General features: G+C 41.5%; 1 long non-coding RNA gene across 1 annotated transcript; it reads right to left on the bottom strand.

The window, feature by feature from the left end:
- Positions 1-1,448: 1,448 nt before the first annotated feature.
- Positions 1,449-22,317, bottom strand: LOC123027015. Its single transcript, XR_006415441.1, has 3 exons — positions 22,233-22,317; positions 21,150-21,394; positions 1,449-1,594 (listed from the first exon to the last, which is right to left on the bottom strand). It is a non-coding gene; the product is annotated as an uncharacterized LOC123027015 (long non-coding RNA).
- Between the last annotated feature and the right edge of the window lie 778 nt (positions 22,318-23,095).

The raw sequence follows: 23,095 nt of genomic DNA, 5'->3' as shown, positions 1-23,095 counted from the left end.
AGAGAAACAAATAGTTTGCGGTATGGTTTCCATGCTTTGCCATGGTTTCTTGGGATGTCTGGAACCAATTTGCACCATAGACTGCATGACAACAACCCTTTAGATACCCGAAGACAGATGAATAGTCAGGGAAGTACATTCTTAAATCCACGGAAGTGGCACAAAGTTGATTGAACTCATTCCCCTGTGCATTGATTTTTTTTTCTTTAATTCTTTCAATTTCAGGAAAATGTCTTCTTTCTCATCTTCTTAAGTCAGTCTCTTTCACTGTGGCTTCAAAAGAAGAACCAGGATGTCGTTACAGACTTGTTTGACGGAAGATAAATTGCTATAAAGCACTTCTCAATAAATTATGTTTCTTCCACCTCCTCATTAGCTTAAATAAGTTAGCTTTTTGTGTGTATATTTAAAACATGGTGGGAGTGCAGGGGAAAAAATTAATAGAACATGCAGTAAAATTGTGCCAGGTTGTGGGACCATTGCAATCCTTTCTCTGCTCGAGAAACTTAGACTCAGTTCATGGGAAACAAATACAATGTTATTCTCTCCCACATGCACAAGTTCAAACTAAAAATCAGGCAAGAAGACATCAGATCATCCTACTTGGGAGCCTCGCTGAGTTTTTCTTTCCATTTAAGGCATGTCTACACATTTCAAGCGTGTTTAATTGTCACCAAGCCCTCCTGATAAACATGGGGATGTTGGAAGTGGAGGAAACAGATCCAACATGCTCAGGCTCCAAGTTTTCAATTTTCTATTGCCTGTTCAGGGCTAATATACTGCATTACCAGCACTACTTTGTTATCAATATAACCTCAGCCACTGCAGTGTGTGAAATGGCATGCCCTTTACCGTTCATGAGCGTGCGTTGCTGCTAGGCAGGAAATGTCTGTTCCCAGGACCAGAAGCCTAACCAGTCCACATCACTCCTTGAATTGCTGGCCAGAAGAATGAAAATGGCAGCCATTCACCACGACAGCTTGGAAACTGCATCTTGAAGGAAGTTTGCCTGTGCGTAGATCACCCTGTTTCCTTATTGTTATTTCTACCAATACACCCATATTTGGTTGTATGATATTCTATTTATAAGTGTATGCATTGCCTTTTAGCCCAAATACTGCCTGCCCAGGTGACTTACAGCTATTAAACAAGCACTTTTAGAGCTTCAATCATTTTAAACTGCACAGCACTTTGAAAACAGAATAATTCCTAGCAGGTAATTATTGGTGGCCACTGATAATTTACTTCCCCAGAATCCATCCAGGAACAAAATGTGATTACATAATATCATGAGCATCTGAGGAAAGAAAATGATGGCTTTACATCACAGAGAAGACCCCTCTGTGCTTCTGTGGCAGCAAACTGGGGTGGGTGGATGGGATTTCCATTTGGCCTTGCAAAATTTTGATAAGGCAGTCTCAGAAGGCAACAATAAGGACAGATAGGAAAGAGAACATAGAGCTCTTTGAACTATTCCTTCCTTTAGGCTCTTCTGGCTTAGAAGTTACTTCGTGGGTCTGGTACCTTACCACTGGCTTCACATCACTACCAACTCTTGGACCTCCAGGACAAGTATTCAATGTCCAGAGATAATCTATAGAAATGTAATACAGTAAGCAAATAAACTCACCGAGGAGGAGTCTTCTCTCATCCTTGACTAACTCAAGCCAACAAACAGCTTTCTCAAGTCAAGGAAAAGTCCATCATCTCTCTATTTGATGCCCTTTCAGATTCTCCAAGATCAGATAGCTGGACTCCCAACAATCCATAGGAGGCAAAGGGGAAGACTTCCCTTGGCAGCAGATTCTGCATTCCAACTGGATAGAAACCAATGTAGTGGAACTCAGCAAAGCTGAACACAAGTTTGGGTGCTACAAAATTACAGTGGGCAAACCAAAACACGTCACTTGGAAACTGAAGCATAAAGAAATCAGTACCTTATACTAATTTACATCAGTGGTTCAATGCTCTTACTCTTTTAAACCAGGTCTCCAGTTGCTAAACAGACATGTTGGACTTAGTGATAGTAAGACCCATGAACTGGAGGTATCAGTGACTCAAAGTGGGACTTTAATGAGCGTAAACATGTAATCTGCTGAGCTGCATCCCTTCCAAAATCTTGACAACAGGATAGAAATGAATGATGTGGCTTTAATCAAACCCATTGTTGTGGTTTGGATTCAGATCTGAGAAACTATGTTCTGCTTGGGTCATGGTTCTAAGATGACCAATCAAGTCAGTTCTTGTTTTGTATATTCTTACCCACAAAGTCATGCACTGAACTTAATTCTAATTAAGTTTAAAACAGTCTATCAAATGTAGAGAAAGCACTGTATATTTGGAATCAGAATACAAACTGTCTTTGTATTTCTAAATCAGGTTAGGCTGTTATCTGTATTAGATATCTCTGACATTCTGAAACTAATGCAGGATACCATTTAGCAATAGTTCACAGAATCAGGTGCTTTCTTCATGTTACGTATCCTTTCCCCACTAGGATTGGAGGACAAATGTGTCAGTTTGGTATCTCTTAGTTTATTGTTTTTTAATGTGGGTTTTGGCTCATCCTGAACTTGAGAATATCTCTAATCTTGAATTTAGTTCATTATGAATTTTAAGGAATTTTTATGGTTCACATGGAAATAAGCGTCATTGTGCTCATCTAATTTTCTCCTAATACAAACAGTTTTGTGAACATCTTTCATAATGTAATGCATTTTAACATCATTTTCATTCACATGTGCTTATTTTCTACACTTTGTATGCAGGAACGCCATTGAATATTTGTCTCCATTTTTGATTGGAGAAGACTGCCACAAAATTTGAAGAAGTGTGCATTTTGAAAGAGAGTGGAATTTGGGCTCTCATAACTGTTTTGACAATGCAAATGGGGTCAGTTCTTCCACCATCTCTGTTCCCAACAGTTTGAGAAAGGACCAGAGCTCAGCAGTGGAGAACATGCTTTCTATGTGGAAGGTGCCATGTTCATTCCCTGGCATCGCCAGTTAAATGGGGAAATACCACCTAATGGGAAAGCCAATTCAATGAGACCTTGGAGCAATTCTCTCCACTGAAGCTGGCACAGGAGGACTAGCTAGACCAATGTTCTCGCTGAGTGACTCAGCTTCAAATATCCAACTTTTCCCAGGGACACATTTGCACAAATATAATATGTTGGGCCCTGGGCCTTCCAAAGATATGAAGACAGCAACCCAGTGGTGAGTTCCACAGTTTCATTGAAACATTTTTATTTTTGGGCACTGCAGTCCACATGGATTGCTTCCACTTAGCCATGGATTGTTTCCATGGAGAGCCTCAGTCATATCTTGTCTTTTCCATGCTATTTTGTCGCATTTGGCATCCCCTCCCACAGCATTACCCATGATCCAAGCAGTTTTACAACACTCTGATTTACTAATATAAATGTACATCTTCCAGGCAGTAGCCAATGCACCTTCATTTTTATCTTCTTCTTCTCAAGAACACAGTGACAAGCAGGGATGAGAGATGTGCTTTGTTCTCTGATTGCACCAGGCTAATTTTTCCACTTGTTTGTAATTATTTCAAACTGTCTGAACGTTCCAGATTGTTTGTTACAATTAAATAGTTGATTGTTAAATACTAGAGTGTCCTGGATTGCTCTGCCCTTCCTCCAATATAATACAAGCAACTAAATCCCAAGGGAAAGTCAGAATGCCTCACATGAAGGATTGTGAGCATACTGGACCGGAACACACATTTTGTATTCATTTTTCAATATCAAGGAGGGTTTTCTCAGTATCATTTTCCTTCTTGCTTGCAGGTATCCATGCTGAAATTGAATCCCCTTGTTTTGGGCAACCAAGGAGATGCTGCAATGTCTTTTCCTGCATCTGATGGGATGAGACTATCACAATTATTCCTACAAAGAAGCGTAAGGTTGTCACCACCTAAAGGAATACATGACAGGGTGGGCAGATGAGGCCAAGCAGCATGAAGGCCGTAAGGTAAATGGAAATGGCAAGGAGAGGAAGCCGCTGCTGCCACCAGAGAAAGAAAAGGGATAATGAAGTTCGGTAAAGGTTTGATGGGGTCGTAATTCATTCAGCTACCTTCTAAGTGAATAGGAACATTAAAGAATATTTATGGCAGCCTTCATTTAAACTGTGGAGTAGGCTATGAATTAAAACATGGCATCTCACATAGATGTAGAAGTTATGACATGAGCAGGACCATAATGCCTGACGGGTTCCTTTTCCGAGTCGGAGCTTGCCAGAGGAGTCTCACCTGGCACTACCTTGCCTATCACCTGAACAGCAAGGACAAATGCAGGCCCTCTGCTCTGCTTTCCCACCATGCAATGTGCCTGCCCCACCCAGGATATTTGCATAATCCCAAATGCGTCCACCAGTTCAAAACAGCGGGGAACTTGCCACAGACTCTTCTTCAACATAAGCTGCCGTACCCAATGAATGACCCTTGTTATAAGAATGCAAAGATTCAAATGGGTGCCGTACTAGAAATCTCAAATGTATTTGCCCATTCTCATTTAATTTGATGGGGAAAATGCATTGGAATCAAACACACCAAACTCCACAATGTCTTTTTGGAATAATTAATGATTATTAACAATGCAGGTTTGACTATTACTGTTAATTATGTGTAAGGGTTAATTTTCTTAAAGTGATCATTAGGTTTTTGTGTTCCTTACAAGGGAAATTGATAAACAGAAGTTCATCATGCTGTTCGGGAAAGTTCTCTATTAGTATTTTGGACCAATCTCATGAAATCTGATAGAACGTAATGGCTTCAGAGAAGAAATGCAAAGAAGAAAAAATTGGAGGAATTCTCATGGGTTTAGTTCCAGGTTTCTTGTGCTCACATTACTGATGAGGTGGCTGAGAAATGTATCTGAACTCCTGCTTCTCATTGTACAGCCATCACTCTGTCTGTGTGTGTCCTCCTTTACTTCTCACACTCCACACCTAAAGGATGACTTTATGAATTAATTCTTTCCACTAGGAAGTGCAGGTGAACACAAGAGAGAGAGAGAGAGAGAGAGAGAGAGAGAACGAGCTATTCTGAAGGTTACTGAAGGTCAAATATCAGCAAAATAATTTCCTAATAAATCATGAACTACCCAGATAAAACAGAAGAACAATGGAAACCTCGTTCATGGCAGAAGAAAACTTCTGGGTGAGAAGACAGATTTTAGTACAACATCTGTTCCACCTCTTCCCTGGACATAGATGCAACCCTGTCCTCACTAATGGGGATTGCAGGACAGGAGAATTATCAGCATCTGCCTTAAAGATATACCTGTAATAATCTCCTGGAAATTTAACATGTGTGGCCTTAGCTAAGGAACTGAACCCTAAAATTGACTAGTCAGAAGATGTTTTTTCCTCAGAAAAGCCCTGAGATCTTTCTTTTGTTGATTCACTAGAAAAAATGGTTGCTTTAGAGCATGTTATCCAAACATGCCTCACCATTATTTTATTTGCTTTTCTGCTTGGCTGCTTTTCTCCCTGCACCTTTTACAATGCCCCACAATGATGCTAGAATTGAAGAACGGTGCAGGATACTAAATGAGAACAGACTGTCCAAGTAAGTTTAGGAAAAGCAAGGCAGAAAGACCACTGTGCTATCACCCTTGCCAGTGGCGATCACTATCTGTGGGAAAAGGTTGGAGAATTTCTGCACCCCTCAGAGATATTCGGTGAATTGCCCTCCCAATTTCTTTGCCCACAAAGAGGGAGGAGAATTTTGAGATCATTTGCACTCATCTCAAGTTCAAAGTAGCCCTTATTTAAGTGGGAAGTCTTACTGATAGGTCTGCATCCTCACTGCTTGGAAGCTCTGAAGTTAAATGCTTTGGAGAAATTAAAAGCTTTTGGAGAATCCAAAGAAGCTTTGGAGAAGCCAGTCATGCAGGAAAACTGGTGCAAGCGGACTTCAGCTTCTTGCTCTCTCCTTTGCCTTAGGTACACTTTTCAGCTCTTAGTCCCATTCATATCAAAAGTTCCTTTGTAAGTAGAAAGATACACTGTAAGAAAAGGAAGAAATGGAGTGTATAGCATGGCCCAAGAGGCTTACAGGGATCGCTAAGAAACAAAGCCACGAGCAGGAGCCATGTGGGGTAGTGCTGGGCATGGCAGACAGCTATGTGGGAGATCCAGGTTCTAGTCCCCAACCAGCCGTGAACATTGGACCAGGCACAGCCTCTCAGCTCAGAGCTGTTGTTGTGAAAATAAAACAAGGTGAAAAGAACCTTATAAGCCACCTTACAGTTCTTGCAAAAAAAAAAAAAAACCCCAAGTGAGATATGAGTGTAATGCAATAATAATCCAGCAAGGATTCTTCAGTGGGAGAGAGACAGAGGCTGGCAGTGACCCAGAAAGCATCCTTTTCTGGGTTCTCCAGTCTCTTCTCCTCCCCACCCACCAGAATGATCCCTTTTCCTCTGCCCATGGTTGGGCTTGTTTAGATTTTTGCACCAACTATTGGGGGGGGGGCGGTCCCAGGGTGCTGACCTTGAAGGGGGAAACATGAACTACCTTAGGGTCCCTGGAACACTCTCCTAGCAACCACAGGATCACTCTCTAAATCTGTACAATATTATTGGCATGGGCCATGAAGAATGTTAAACCTGAACAGTGTGGGACCACCTGACCTGCCACAAAGCTCACCGGACAACCTTTGCCATCTCTCTCTCTCTCTCTCTCTCTCTCTCTCTCTCTCTCTCTCTCTCTCTCTCTCTCTCTCTCAGCATTATCTTCCTCACATTGTTGGTGGGCGGCGGGGCGGGGGGGCGAAATAAGCCCACATGTGCTGCCAAACTAAAAGAAAAAACATAAACAAGGATACACTACAGATTAATTAAAGGAGAGATGGAGCTGCTGCATTTGTCAGTTGGCTCTTTCTTTTCATTCATTTGACTAAATGACTGATCTTGTTGTTCATTTTTCCAAGGCTGCGCACTCCATTTGTGTAAGCGCTCTTTCTAGATAGGAGTGAGACAAACAAGCTTTGCAAGATTTTCCTTTACAGAGGAATTTCTGGGCAAGCTAGCAGCCCTACCAACTCAACTCATGGTAAATAAATCAGCCACTTGGTTTATTGATAGAATAAATGAAGCCACTGATCTTCATAAATGTGTTTTTAGTCCCTTTGATGCAAAACTGTCTATAGTTCTGGAGAAGCTTGCAAAGTGATAAATGACCCTTTATCATTTACAATACATGGCATTTTTCAGTAGTCATCCACAGCCGATCACTTTAGCAAAGGCGGGCCGTGTTTCTAAATTAAACTGCTTACTAATCTATATAACTGGAAGCTGTTAAGAATCCAGTTTGCTGCCCTATTTAGGCATTGGTCAGAATCAAAAAGAATCTAAACATCTCAAGCCACATATCTTCTCAGAAAGTTGGCAGAACAACAATGACACCAGCAACACATCCATGGCTAATGCATATGCATTTGTCTGTTAGTTGGTCCACCCTTCAGTGGTGCAAAGCCTCCTTCAACATGAAGGCCAAGTTTTATTTCTGGAAAGCTTGCAGGAGCCATATCCCAGTAGTGGGTGGAACTGTAGGCAAAGGCAGGGGGCCATAATGCCAACAATACCAGCGCTTTTTTAGCTTGGAGCTCTTAATGTTATTAACTAAGTCTTAGGAGAGGCATTTAAGCCTTTACAGAGCAGAAGAAACACTACACAAGAGCTAGAACCTCCACATACAATGTGGCTGGAAGAAAAGAGATGGGGCTGGGGAAAGCAGGCTTGAACTTTGGGCATCCATCACAGAAATAAAAGATGGAGAATATCTAAAGCAACATTGGCCAACCTGGTGCTTCTGAGCGCTTCCAAGTCTTTCCTGAACGTAGGCTATAGCTGTGACTGATGGAAGATGACGACCGCAATACCCGGAGGCCGACAGTCTGGGGAAGGTTGATCAAAGTGCTCTGCATCTACTTTTTCTTAAATACGCCAAAAGTTCTCAAGATGGGTGGCCTCATGACAACTCAAAAGAATCCTGCTGTAAGTTACTGTGATGGTGGGGACAACCCCATGTGTATGTTTGTGGGATTTTTAGAATCTGAAAGTGCAATTTTTAAGTGTAATCAGAGGCTGAGGATATCCCTGAGATCAATTTATTCATGCTTAGGCTAAAATCAATGCAACTTAAATTAACTGAAATCAGTGGGGCTTAAATTAACCAGGATTACCTTGCTCTATTGATTTCAAGGAGCCTACTCCACACATGATGATGTTTGCCTCTAACCCATGTTCTTGAGCATCTTTTCTGGCATTGTGCCCCCCATGTTCATTCCTTCTGTTTTGATTTAGGAGGTAGCCATTTAAGATACTTACACCCACTGTACCGCTTGTAAAGACCAAACTTAAAACACTATTTTCTGGGAGGTTCAGCCTCACAACCCAGGAAACTAGAAATGAAGGAACTGTCCCAAGCCTAGTATGAGTTACTGAGCAACGTGTCGTGCAAATTTCAGTTGTTAAAATAAGCCTTGCTTGGACTGGTTTTGTGGCTCAGTTTCATGACATTTCGCTAATCTGTTCTGGATGTTTAATCAGTAGAATGACTAGAAGGCTTACACATTTCCTCCCATCTCCCATAAATATACACTTCGGGAAAGGATTTAGCATATTGGAACACAGAGTGTTCGCAGCTGGTCTTAAAGGCATGGTGAACCAACTCTGGAGTTGGTCTCTTAACAGTATCCTGGGCTGGAGTAATTTAAAGCTTTGTAAATTATGGCCATCACCTTCACCTTCCCAGAAACCATGCATATAGGAACATGGGAAGATGCCTTCTACAGATCTGAATTATTAGTCCTTAGGGGTCAACTGCTGGCCTGCCACCTTCTTCAGCCACCGCTCACTTTTTTCTAGCAACAGTTCTTACGAGTACCTACAAGTAACAGCTAATCAGAGGTAACACCCCAATGCAGGAAATGTCTCCCTTTCTGGATAATGAGTAGGGGAACATCTCCACTCAGGTGAACCACATGGATCAGCTGAAGAGGAGAGACTGCACCAGCGCCAGCCAAATCTGGTTTCTCCGTTCCAGAACTCTTTCAACAGATGCTTTCTCATGACAAGAATGCTTGTGATTGAGCCCAAGACATTTTCCATGCTCAGGCATGCTCCAGCAGTGAGTTATAGCCCTTCTCCAAAGAAAAGGTACATGGGCCAAAGCCAACATGCGCAAAATTAAACTCACTTAGCAAACTCCCATCACTCAAAGGTATTTTACATTCATGGGGTAGTTTTACGATTCTAAAAACGCATTTCAAGACTGAATTTGGATCCTGCTTTAAACTGGCAGTTTTATAGCTAGTAACTGTGATTACAGGCAGATTCTAGGAAACTTCCATGGCCCTTAAAAAGCAAGTTTGGAAAATGGATACCAGCTCTAGGAAGGGAGCAGCTGTGGTACACTTCAGTGCTTGACAAATCGAAGAATACAGAGCCAGACAAAGTAATACTTCTGATGGTGTAAAATCATATACACCGCTTCAAATACTTAATCAGTTCTTGATGCTCTTTAACATGACCATCCTCACCATGGTCCCTCCCAGATGTTTTAGACTACATTTCCAGTCATCCACAGTTAGTAAGTCTGTTGCTGAGCTGACTGGATAGTGTGAGAGAGAGTTGTAGTTCAATGCCTCTAGAAGGCACAAGGTTGAGAAGACCAATTCACTCTAGTCTGTGACTTCATTGTCCTACACGCTGATGAGAAATACCAACAAAATACAAAATGAGGAAACACCACAGTTCTGCTCATAGCAATGCAATGCTCATTTACAAGGTTTGCTGTTGCAGTCAGAGTGAGGCCATGAAAATACGGGGATCCTAGGAGCAATTCCTCCTTAAAGGCCATTCTAAAGGGATTACTGCCAGAAATCTTATATTCTGCAGTATGTCCCATTTTGCTCTCATACCTCCATTAATTATAATGCTACATGGAGGTTTTTTAATGCATCCATATACTACATTAAAGACTCAACAATGCAGGGGCAACAGTGATGGTTAAGCTAAACAACCTGCAGCCAACAATCCCAGGTCTGTCATCTTTTTAATGAATTTGCTATCAGTGGCGCCTAATGTACCAGTCTTGGGGCAAGATGCTAAAAATATTGTGTATGCGAGGTATCACCATCCTTTGCAAATCCTTTTAATGTCTGGAATGTGTGAATTTTAAAGCAATATGCTCATGTACATGTGTGCACGCACACACACACACAGTGTTTTAAGACAAAGGTCAACACCTGATGCCATTCTCCAGTTATTTACCTGTTGTAGTATTTCCTTTGTTCATTACATATATTTCACCATATTTTAACCATTCTTAAAATATAGATCTAACTATTTTGGGTCACTTTAAATATTCTATCACAGAAGAACAATCTAGGGGAATCAACACAATTTTGATATTTTCATGTTACAATTCTTAAATAAAATAATATGTACTAAGAGCATCAACAGTTAATAGTGTATGTATATTTATTAATTGGTATCAAAATAATGCACCTTTCCCTATCATTGCATATCTATTCTTAGACTTGAAGTCTGTTCCTGTTCATGTTTTCTCAGAAGTAATTCTCACTGGACTTAGAGAAACTTCCTGATGCAGTTGTGCAATCAGAAAAAAATCAAGCTTGCCAAAGCTCTCAGAATTCCATTTTGAAGCTTGTTCAGTTCAAATCTCTATCAAAGTGAGAGCTCATTTTTGCCATGAAAAACCAGCATTACTTTTCTGCATATTTCTTCTGAAATTATGTATCTGTGATATGCATCTTTAAAATGTGTTTATTTTTCTCAAATCAATTAAAGCAATTTTTTGTAGATTTTTCAGAATTACACATTTTTCATCCATTTTCTCAATAGTATGCATGCTTCTGAACACTCATTTCTTTGCTCGTCTGTTTTGCTTACAACATTTTCCTCCATGTTTCTCCTGCTCTGCAAAACACTTTGCTGGTCAATAGTTTTGTGGCAAATAGGATGGAGTACAGGCTGAGGTTTTGCCGGGATGATGCATATTCTGGTAGCACTTGCCTTCTCCCCTCCCCACCCTCTTTTCAGCCGTGAGGGCAAGCAGAGAGTGCCCCAACTTTGGAGTCTCAGGTCAACGCTCTGAGTGTGTTTCCAAGGTTGGAGCTGGAACTCCTACAACCACCAAAATAGCTCCTAGCAATCATACGATGATTGTAAGGAACAAGATCCATAGAAACCATTTTAAAACTCAAGTTTAAAAAAGTCTTCTGATCTGGTTCTGAAATGCAGAGTGGGGAATGGCCAAAGCTCCTGGAGAAGGGACTCTTCAGTGCAGGAGAAAGCCCTTCCCTCGTGCCTCTAAAAGTGAGGGCGATTTTGGAAGGCCGCTCCTGTTGTTCTTAATGACTTAGTAGGTTTGTACCATGATGGCTATTCACTGACTGGGCCCTACACCATTTCGGAAACAATGGCATGTTTTTTAAGAGGGGGGGGGGGGGGGGAGACCCTCTACAATTCCCAGCATTTCCCAACCAGCATGGCAGGGGAGGGACAGCTGGACCATGTTGAATGCTTTTTCTGCTGTCTAGGCATGCATCCGAAGATGCCCTGAAAGCTTTAAAGATCAACATTAACACTTCAATTTAGACCTTCAAATAATTTGGCAGCTAGTAGGAGGGCCATAGATAATATGGGGTCTATAGTTAATCATTCTGGAAAAGAGAAGAAAACGAGGAAAATTGAGCAGTGTCACATAAATGATCGCCTCTTCACACTTCTCCAGATTAGGGCCCGTCATTGCTGTCAGATCCAAAGCCACAATTACTTGTATGACCCAATTGCAAAAATATTTCCATTTTGCAAGTCTCTTGGGGGGGGGGGGATTTTGAATCGCTACAGAAAAACAATGCGTAGTGTAACACCAAAGTACCTTACATGTCAAAATAGGCTGCCTTTGTGAATTTAATCAGCACTGGTGAATTTAATAAGCATTTCCTTTGCCTGCTGGCTTTGGAAAGGAGTATTAACTGCTGCTTAGTCGAGAAAGCATGTTTCATCTTTGCTTTTCATGAAATAATAATGTCTACTTATTAAAGTGTACTATTTACACAGTTTAGCACAAAATGGAATGGTGGGTGAAGCAAGCAAAAAAAACATGAGATATATTAAGGAAGGAGGGGCAAGAAAGGGAGTAAGAGAAATGGGTCACTGGACATCTTATATCTTCATGAGGATGTTGCAATGATTGGCTTCAAGCATCAGCAGAAATTTTATGGGTGTTTCTGTAGCCAAAGGTCTGCCATGGAGATATAAATAAAAGAAGTGTTCTCTCGAGGAGAAAGCAATTCCAGAACATCAGTGGAAGAAGAAAGCAATTTAAAATATACATTAAAATAAAACAGTTAAGTAGTAAAAAATGCCTATAGCTCTAAGAGTTTAGAATCTGTTTCATGTTTGCACTCATACTTTGGATTTGATTTATAAAACTGGTAGAAAACAATGAGGAACAAGAAGTCACAAATGGCTAAGGACGCAGCCCCAGGGTGTCCCACTTAATGAAGTCTGAGCCTCTTCAGAACCGGTGCATTTACTGGGCATCCTACTGATATGCAGGGTGAGCAGAATCAGACTAGGTGGCCCACTTATGAATGAAAGGAAAATAGAGGAAAAGCATCAAAAAGGACAAAACGGGATACCAAATTGCATAAGGTGTACATATGCTCATTTTCATAAATATAGATGCAAAGTTAGAAATAATTGGATGAATTTAAGTGGAAACACTGTGCAGCACAGCATGGTGGTGATTATCACGACCTGGTTACCTGGGTTCCTACCTGCTCAGTCTGCTGTCCAGGGCAAACTCAAAGTCCAACTCTTTCTTCCAGTAGTTCTTTCTCTTTACACCAGACAGTCCTTTATACTTTATACAGGGCAGCCCTTTGAACAGAGGATATATTCTACATGCAGGACATTCCCCTGGCCTCCTTTCCAATGGAGGACATTCCTCCAATTTAAAAATATGTGAATAGCTAGAGGTGGGCAGTAAGGCTTACCTTGATTCTGCTCCCAAAAATGAGGAGTTCTGCCTATGCGGGCAGCCTGGCTCATTGCCATCCCTCATTCTCCAGTCACAACAGACAGAATTTCTAGCCAGTCAATATTGAGTTTCAGGGGTTGTCTTGCATAGATCAATAACTGAAAATGCATCTTGCCTATTACAGCATGTGCAGGTGCTCACCTGGATGTATTCACACTGGAGTCAATGAGCTGGCTCCCACCTTAGTGATGCATAGAAGAACTCCAATGGAAAAATGGACCTTTTGAGTTAAATGGGCTCTGGGTAATGAACGACTAAGCTTAGGTTCTCCAATGTAGCCAGTTCCATTTGAGAGAAGAAGGGAGCTAGTAACATTCGAAGCAGTAGCAGAAAAATGTTAAGAAGGCATTACCACAAAGCAACACCCACCTGGGAAGAGAAGGGAGTAGTTTAGCAGAGACATCTACTGTAACATAGGAATCTCTGGATGAAGAACGACACCAAGAATACACAGAATAGAGGACCAATCTGCTCAACAAAATTATTTTCAACTTATAGCCTTTGTAACTGTCATAACTTTCCAGAAGAATCCTGAACATTGTACTTTGCTGGGGGTGCTGAAAATTGTTTTCCAAATACTCACAACTATCACAGCATTACAGTCGCCAAGAGAAAGTAGGGTCCACCTGCATTTTGCTCATAACCCTTTTTTCCTTTTGTATCATGTGATTTATCTTGTAAGTCTGAGGCCCGCAATTGTCCTGGATGTTGTAATTGATGTATACCATGCTCTGGGAATTCTTCCCAGATGGATATCAATATTTTAAATAATTCCATAATTAATTATTCACAGTACCTACAAGGTGGATCTGCAGCCCAGTTCAGCTCCTATAATCCAAGCAAATCTACTTGTAGCTCCATTGTACAATTCTGTACAATTCTGATAGAATACCTTACTCTGTCGAGACCCCAGATTGCAAGCATGTTAGTGGCAGCACGTCTGTTAAATTCTATCACCCAAAGTCATTGCAAATGCTCTCAGGGAATGAGAAGACATTTTTGCACTGGGCTATTTGTGGAAAGAGACAATGATTCATCCATTCCTAGACTAATCAAGCAAGCATTACAGTGGATTTTTTTAAAAAAGGACAAGGACACAGAAACTATCCTGCATGGCTAAAAGATCACCAAACCCTTAATACTTGTAATTGTATTAAAAATATTGTGAAGGAGCAAATAGAAAACATTAAGGTGTTTTTCAGTTACTTACATGTAACATCTGATTCCTTAAACATCAAATTCATCTGTTTTGGGACCGAATGAAGCATTGGTTTTACCACTGTGCATTTAGGAAAGTAGATGCACTTCGTATACATTTTTTTCAATAATCTGCACATCCATCTTATAAAGAAGGACAGTATCATTATTTCCATATTTCAAATGGAGCACCAAAGCTGAGAGAATAGTAGCTTTGAAAAGACCACCCAGTACAGTAATGGTTGAAGTAAACACTGAAACTTGGATTCTGAAATTTCAGTTGCAAACACCTAAGAATGTGGACACTCTCCTTCAACTGATGTGACCAATCAGTTGCATGTTCAACAGAGAAGTTTCAACTGGATGAGTGCACGAGCTAGTGAATAGCTCTCCTCAAAATAGGGTAGCACAGTGACCTTGAAGTTGCGTGGATGTTCCTTAAGAAATCCTTCCTGGATCTTGAAGGGTTTAGTACTTATGGACTTTCCTATACAAGGTGGTTAAGGTGCAGATAGGGTTGGATTGTTCTATCAAACTGAGGTTTTCTCGGGTTTTTCTTTTTCCAACCTCAAGGCTATTTCGTTCTGTTTCTGCTGCAATGGATATTTTAAAAAATTCTCGATGAATATTTTTGTTTGTGTTCCTCCTAATACATAAGTTTAGCCCCACAATTTAGCCTCATATACACATTCTCAGTGAGCGATTCTCCCCAATGCAATCAATTGAACGGTCTGTTATGATCACACACCAGTATGTTTTCTATAAAAGCAAGTAAGAGCAATTAAATAAAAATGATACTTTTTATAATAGGGATTACTATTTTTCAATAATTTGCAAAGGAGTACGAAAGAAACTTGCAACTTTTTCAGGGACACCAGCTGGGCCTTCTTTAAACATAATATAATTCAGAGAATTGTCTTGGGAAAGTTCTTAATAAAACTACAGCTTCTATCTCTAGTCTCTACACAGATTTCAATACTGACTGTCCGAACAGACTTGGCTGCAGTTGCTGCACAGGCTGTTGCTAATGGGCACCATTTGGTATGTTGTTTTAACACAGGTACTTTTACCTAATGAATGCAATGTTTTAAAGAAAGCTTCATCACACATTTGTGCATATCAAAGTAAAAGTGTGTTATAATTTGCATATTGGTTCATGGCACAACAATGTAAATTGACATTTAAAATGTTAACAGGATCAGTTTCTCCCCATTCCTAGTGGGTGGTGGATGAGCAGCTTCAGCCACCTTTGGATAAGCCTGGTTTTCTGGGTCCCCACTGATCAGGGTCCAACCTTGGATCCAACACAGGCATGGTTCTGCTTACCTTGCTGGTTGAGAAAGGTACTATGTAAACAAAATTGAAGCAACTGGTAGAAGGCATTCCACATCTTTCTATATGCTCTGAACAACTAGGTGCTGTCAGAAGCAATACAATAAAAACATTTTCGTGGAACCTGCAATGGCTATCAGCAAATTGTGCAGTCCCTTTGTGGATCCAATCACGTACAGATATTGTACACCAAAACTGCTCGGTGTGTTAGCTACCTATATAAAGTTAGGGGCTTACACAGCTATTCCCTTGGGACTTCTCTGCTCTGAAAAAGTGTAAACAAGATATATAGTCAGTAACTAATAGAAAACCATATTTCTTGACAAGCTTCAATGAATTGGCAGTGCCATACAACTTTTCCTTTCCCCCCCTTTAAAGGCTGTATAATTTAATGATGCTGACACAGGGATATTCCCCCAAAGCTGGTAGGGAATAAAGGCAGTTTTGCAGGTCCCCACCCCACCCCACTTTTTTATGTCTAGTTCATTTGGGGGCATGAATAGGAATGATTGGCGTATCTTAGATGATTTGGAGAAGAGGCAATGCAAAGATTAGATTCACAAACAACAGGGAGGCAGAAGCTTCCAAGAAATGTCAGGACCTTAGTTGTATGTTGTTCGTGGCAGGAAAGCAAGGGTGGCCAACCCAAGAGGTTGCAGCACAACTGCAGTTGATAAATCGCAGAGCCACTGGGATGTGGAAAGATAATGCCTAAGCTCAGATTGAAAGTACAGCTTTCAGCAAAAAGTGATATGCAGAGAAAGTCAGGCGAGTTCCTATCTAACAAAATATGCATCTTGTGTACACCTCTGGAGGCTCATGACATAGATGCAAGAGGAGATGAAAACAGAATGCCCCATACAGTCACTGGATCTGCTCTCCGTATCATGTCCCCTGGCAGATATTTGTCCCCCAAGGCACTCCCAGTCTCTAATTCCCATTTCTCTGCTTCTCTCTGTGTTGCTGAAAACAGTTTCTACATACACAGAAGAATATCCTCTAAATATTCCCAAACCTAAAGGTGCAGAACCAGAAGACCAGAGGCCAAATCCATCTTGACAGACTTCCAATGATGGATCCTTCCGCTTCTTTCCCCAACCACAGGTCATTTGGTCCACCTCTATCAGAGTAAAAAACAATGGAGATCAACGTAACAAAACAGCAGTGCATCAGGCATGATTCCATTCTGGAATTAATTTTGAACTTTCTTACAGTCAGGCAAAGTTCAGGATGAACAGACATAGAAGAAAGAACTCAAATCACAGCCAAATATGAGAATGTGAGAAATCCACTCAGCCCTTCTGGAACATGCTTTGGAAGCATGATGCCTGAAGTAATTTCTTTCCTATGTAAATGGTTCATTTGCTGAAACATTTCACCCAATCTGACTCCATTTAGGAGGTACCTTTGAGTATGGCATCCTCATTTCCCTTCCTCCCACCCCAAACTGAGGTCTTTTTAGCTGCACCTGATCTTTCTGGATACTGTATGCAAACTGGATTTGGTAGTAATGTTTAGGCAGCAGTTCTGCCACTCAGACTGGATTTAGGGCCCCTGGCAATGCCCAATCTTACATCCCTTTGGAGACAGCCCTGCTTTCCAGCTTGGTATCCAAAAGCAGTTGGGCAGACTGTCCTCTGCCTCTCTCTTTCTCTTTTCTTCCAGCAGTGTTGATCTGTGGCTCAGAGCACGTCAGAACTGAAAGGACCATGCCCAAGCCCTGAGCATCCTCTGATAGTTCTCCACCCAAGACAGACACATTAGTTCTACCATTAGACCAGATTGGGCAATCCAGCCAGGGTTGCACACATCTACTTTCCCTGCATGCTTGATTGTGGTTACAGTTCTGATCTATGTTTCAGAAGCAAACTAGACAGGACATCTGTGAGTTTAGCGCTTGCATGCATGTGTTTTTAAGAATAAATGACCCGCAGGGGTGACGGGGCAATTTAGATTAGGACCATATTGGAGAGAAGGAAGTGTTGGCCTATTCTCTGGGGCCTATCCAAACGGGTTTGGCCTGTACCAGCTGTTTCCAATGAGACTAATGCCCGCATTAGCACCAAGTGGAGATTTCTTTCCACTGTTGTTTTCGGGCACCTCCAAACTCTGATTAGAAAGAGTGTGGAAGACAAAATTTTGAAGTCCTTCCCCATGCCATGGTCCCAATCCACTTTTCCCTTCCCTCCATTTATTTTTTAACTGCAGCCCACAGAGGCTAAAAACAAGTGTTTCTTCATGGAAGAAATTTTTCAGAAATTGGTATAAGTCAGAAATTGGTATAAGCCATATATCCTACCTCTTTCAAAACCCATGATATTTAAATACTTAATTTGGTGACTAGACAGCATTGATTTCATTGATTGTACATCAGACTTGATTAACTTTCTTTGGATTGTACCCAGTGACTGCAGTGGGAAGTAAGCCTGGGACTCACAAAACATTATATGGCAGTAACAATCATGGTTCAAAAGCACTCAATGCGGTAAACCTCGTGAAACTGAGTATGGCCAGTGTGTGGATGGAAGTCGATCTAGGGACCCTGCATACACTGGTTAAGTATAGCAACCATCAGCTAATTACATGCTGCACCCAAAGGGCAGATTAAAGTATTTTCTTCCTATTTTAGAAATCATATTTTGGGAGGAGGCATTTAGAATGGGGAACTGGTAGGAAAAGAAGGAGATTGCTTACCCCTTCCCCTTCCTCACGAACTGTGTTCCAAATGGCCTCTCTGATCACATCTCCTTTTTGCTTGCATCTTTCTCTATGTCTGAACCATTCAGGGCAAGCAGCAGCTTAGAGGAAATATTTGAAAACCTGATCAAAAATTTGCAGGCCCCTGCCTATGACACAGAAGAACAGGCTCTGTGCATCAGCTTGGCTGTCATGATGGTATATGAAATGGTCACTGCACCAAAACAGTGCCTCAAAAGTACAAAGTAAACATGGATGGTTTAAAGCAGTCATTCTGTGTTCAAACAGTTCTGTGAATTGAACTTGGCATTGTGTAATAGATTCAGTGCTCATCAGGGGAATGTTATGTTGAAAGAACTGTGTGAACAAGGCTAAGAAATTTGATGTCTTTCCAAACTTTTTCTTGGTAAACAAAAGACTGAGAACTTGTTGGGTTTTAAAAGATGAATAAATGACATGCTGAAATAAAAGCAATGTTGTTGTGATGTTCTGTCTCCAGAGCTAATTGCAGCACTGCAAACTTCCAGGAGACACTGAATGTTTTCATGCAAACATTTTGATGCACATGTAAGTGTTAGAACTGGGCTTGACAAAAGTCCCACATGTTTATTTCTTTTGGTCTATTGGTTCCTGCATATGTGAGAGTCTGTGGATATCATGTACAGGCAGTCCCTGACTTATGAACATCTGAGTTATGAACAACCCATACTTACGAACAAACTGTCATAAAGCCCATTATTTAAAAAAATACTGTGTAAAATTGTCATCACCATAGAGAGAGAGAGGTAGCAAAAGGGGAGAGAAGGCCTCCAAAGCATAACCACAGAGAGAGAGGAAGAGGAGAGAGGAAGACCAGCAAAACATGCCTTCCTGCCCTACCCATCTGGAGAGGGAACTTTCTCTGGCATTTCCTCGCTGCAAAGAAGAGCTACTGGTGAGTTTGGGGGTGGGGGAGTAGAGAAATTTGTGTTTTTTCCACTTTATAGGGGTCCTGTGCTCATAACCCCTGAAAAAGTGGAAGGCCAACTACACATGATCCAACTTGCAAACAAATTCAACTTAAAGATTAATTTCCATTTTCTCAGGAATGGAGCTCCTTTGTAGCCCAGGAACTGCCTGTATTATGTATCAAAATGCCATGACACCACTAGGCAGACAATCAGATATGGCTGTATGAATCACAAAGGCAATTCCGAGTGAGGGAAATACTTTCCCTGCCTTCACTCTGGAAGAGTATAAACCTCGCATCCTGTTCCTATTTCCCCCTTCGTGAAAGGTAAGCAATTCACTGAAATCCTCACATACTCACACGTATATATTTAGAATTATTCTAAATCCCTCCTGCATAGCTACAAAGACAAGAAGAAAATCCAGAGCCTGTTTAGGCTCCCCATTCATGACTTTTTTGCACGTGATGTGCCCAAGCCCCCAAAGCTATTTTGTAAGTCCAAGCAATTCTTTGTCACAGTCTTCACTAATGCAAAGGTGAAGTAGAAAGGATTCCAATTAGAAATCAAGGATGAACCAGAAAACTACAAGGAGATGCTAACTCCAGCAAAACCTCATCTCTCACCAGATTTCCTGCTGCAGGTTAAGAGATATATCTGTCTTCCAAACTCTTGCCAGCAGCTCATGCCTCTCAATCTCTGAACATCATGCAGTCCTCACTGTATTCGATCATGCCAGGAAATTCTCTAATTCTCAATAGCAGCATGCAACTAAATCTGAAAACACTTTCAAATGTTGCTGTTGGTCTTCTTTACCGGGAACATCCCGTTTTCTGATGCACATGCCCCAAAAAGCATTCTATGAGGGTTCTTCAAAAAGTTTCCATACTCAATTTTAACTCTATTTATTAAGAATTTCAAAAACAAACTACATCATCTTACTTTGAATTGCATTTTCCCAGTGTCATACCAACTTTTTAATGCCACCAGCAAAATATATATATATAAATATATAAAATATATTTATAAAATTTAAAGTGTGGAAACATTTTGAAGACCCCTCGTTTTTCCGCCTGGTGTTGGCTTTGGAGAGCCTTTGTGTGTCCAGCAGTGGGGAGCAAGCAAAGCCCCAAATACACTAGAACACTTAGCCTCTTGAAATTATCCACCTTGTTTGAGGGAAGAGAAATTTGCAAGAATATTTCACTAAATTTCTCAAGCAAGAGGAATTCTCAGCACTTTCTCACAGGCAGAGTTCTTCTTTGGCAGAGCTTGTAACTCCCCTTTTTTTGGGAGAGGGGGTCAGATTCTTAGTTCTGCAACAGCATCATTGGTTTTGGCAAGCTAGCCCTCCTTTTGTACCAATTACAAATATATGCGAGGAGGACAGTGTTGTATCTAGCTTTAGGAATTGTTGTTGCTCAGTCACAAAGTCATGCCCAACTCGTTGTGACTCCATGGACAACATTCCTCCAGGTTCTTCTGTCCTCCACCATCCCCTGGAGTACAACCATGCCCACCTCTCCAGTGACCCCATCCAGCCACCTCAGCCTCTGCCGCCCCCTTCTCCTTTTGCCTTCAATTGTTCCCAGCATCAGGGTCTTTTCTAATGAGTCCTTCCTTCTGATTAGGTGGCCAAAGTATTTGAACTGCAGCTTTAGTACCTGACCTTCTAAAGAACAATCAGGGTTGATTTCCTTTAGGACTGACTGATTTGATCTCTTTGCACCTTTCAGATTCACTGATGCTCCCCACTAAATCTGCCCTCCATTTTCCTGAACGTTTTCTTTCCCCATTAAAGGGGACTGAGACTTCTACGTATCTGCCTCATTCTCAAAGAGTTGTGTGATTTTGGGGGTTTTTTTACATCATTTCTTACCTTTGATCTACATCTAACTTCTTCATCTTTGAGGAAACCCACAAGAACTTCCAATAAATAGTTTTGGGGGAGTTTTTGAACTTAATCACCACTGTGACGACAGGCAGCCAAACTGCAGATGGCAGAATAAAAAGCAGGGCACTTGTCTTCACTCTTTAGTGACCTGCTGAGTAAGGAAGGCCCAAGAAGCCCAACCTCAACCAACAGGAATTTCTCTGAAATTTCTTTACCCTGGAATGAGTATCCTAAAAAAAATCTCTGTTCTATCAAATGGAATGAGAATGGGAGAAAATTTGAGCACAACACAAAAGCACAGACAAGCGAATTCAAGATCTGTCAACTATAACTATCAGCGAAAAGGCATTTTCACATTACTAAAAGAATAAATTCCAATTAATATGTGGAAAACAGTCTTCAGTTATATGCAGGGTAATATGACCCACCACCAAAATATAGTCATGCCACTGGACTATTTTATTTTTCCTTCTGGATAGCTATATACACATCCAGTGTTTGCTCATGTATTTCCTTTCTGTACATGAAGAAATTATTCATTAAAGGCAGGATGGTATGAGGTGGTAAAGGGGAAGCATTTCCTGTTTGCACTGTATCAAAAAATAGACACTTAAAGGAACTGTCAACAGCAACAAAACAAGTGTTACTAGTTCTGCACTCCCCTTCATGGATCACTGCCTTGTTGTGGCGAAGGGGCTTGTGTAGCTCAATAAAGCTATGAGCTGTACTGTGTAGGGCCACCCAAGACGGACAGGTCATCACAGAGAGCTCTGACAAAATGTGATCCACTGGAGAAGGAAATGGCAACCCACTCCAGGACCCTTGCCATGAAAACCTGATGGACAGTACCAAAAGGCAAAAAGATATGATGCCAGAAGGTGAGCCCCTCAGGTCGGAAGGTGTCCAATGTGCTACTGGGGAAGAACAGAAGGCTAGTACTAGTAGCGCCAGAAAAGTAGTGCCGGGAAAAGGTCTACCAAATCTAGCATCCTGTCCTGGGAAGTCTGGAGTCAGGACATGAGTACAATCACATCCTCCTGCTCACATTCCCCAGCAACTGGAATATACCTGAGGCATTAGAGGTGGCAGATGTATATCGTGACCAATACCATTCTTTCATTTCATTTCCATACTGCCCCACAGGCAAAGCATTCTGGGCAGTTTACATAGCCTGTAAAACAGATGGTAAAACACAATAAGATATTATAAAATCAGGGGGAAATAGTTTAAAACAGCTAAAAGGTGGTGATTAAAATAGACAAAAACAAGGAATTCCATGAAACACCTGGTGATCCCCCTCAATTCCCTGGGTGGCCAAGTAAAGTCTCAGGAAAGGGGGCTGCCTTAACCTGGTGCCTAAAAGATGACAGATCAGGCACCAGTCAGGCCTCAGTGAGGAGGTTATTCCATATTGCGGGTGGGGGGCAGAACTGAGAAATCTTTCATTGCCACCCTCCACACTTCCCTGAAAGTTGCCACTCAACTCAAAGGAAGGCCCCAGAGGTTGAGCGTAGTGTCCGGATGGATCATGGTTGGGAGAAGCACCCTGAAACCAGCACCTTGACTTGGAACTGAAGGCATCCAGGCAGCCAATGCAAGCAGGACAGAACTGATCTAATATGTTCAGACCTATTTTCCAGGAAAGCTTCAAGAAAGTTGTCCTTCCAGCTTGGAAAGCAGGTGAAGAGGACTCTCCCATGGAGGTCTGGCAGAGTGGGCACTACCTCCAAGTGGCCAAAGCACTCCACCATCTTTCTTGCCAAAAAGCCAGCAGGGGGCTTAGGAATCTACCTTACCTTGGTTAGGCCATGGATTATCTAGCTTAGTACTGCAGCCACTGACTGGAAGCAGGTCTCCCGGGCGGAGTTCATGGCAGCAGGTTTTCAAAGCTTGTATGGAGATCCTGGGGAATGAACCAGTGACCTTCTGAA

This window comes from Varanus komodoensis, unplaced genomic scaffold (assembly GCF_004798865.1).
Source record: "Varanus komodoensis strain SLA01 unplaced genomic scaffold, ASM479886v1 scaffold30, whole genome shotgun sequence".
NCBI classification, from domain to species: domain Eukaryota; kingdom Metazoa; phylum Chordata; class Lepidosauria; order Squamata; family Varanidae; genus Varanus; species Varanus komodoensis.
This window is presented reverse-complemented; position numbering and strand designations above follow the sequence as displayed.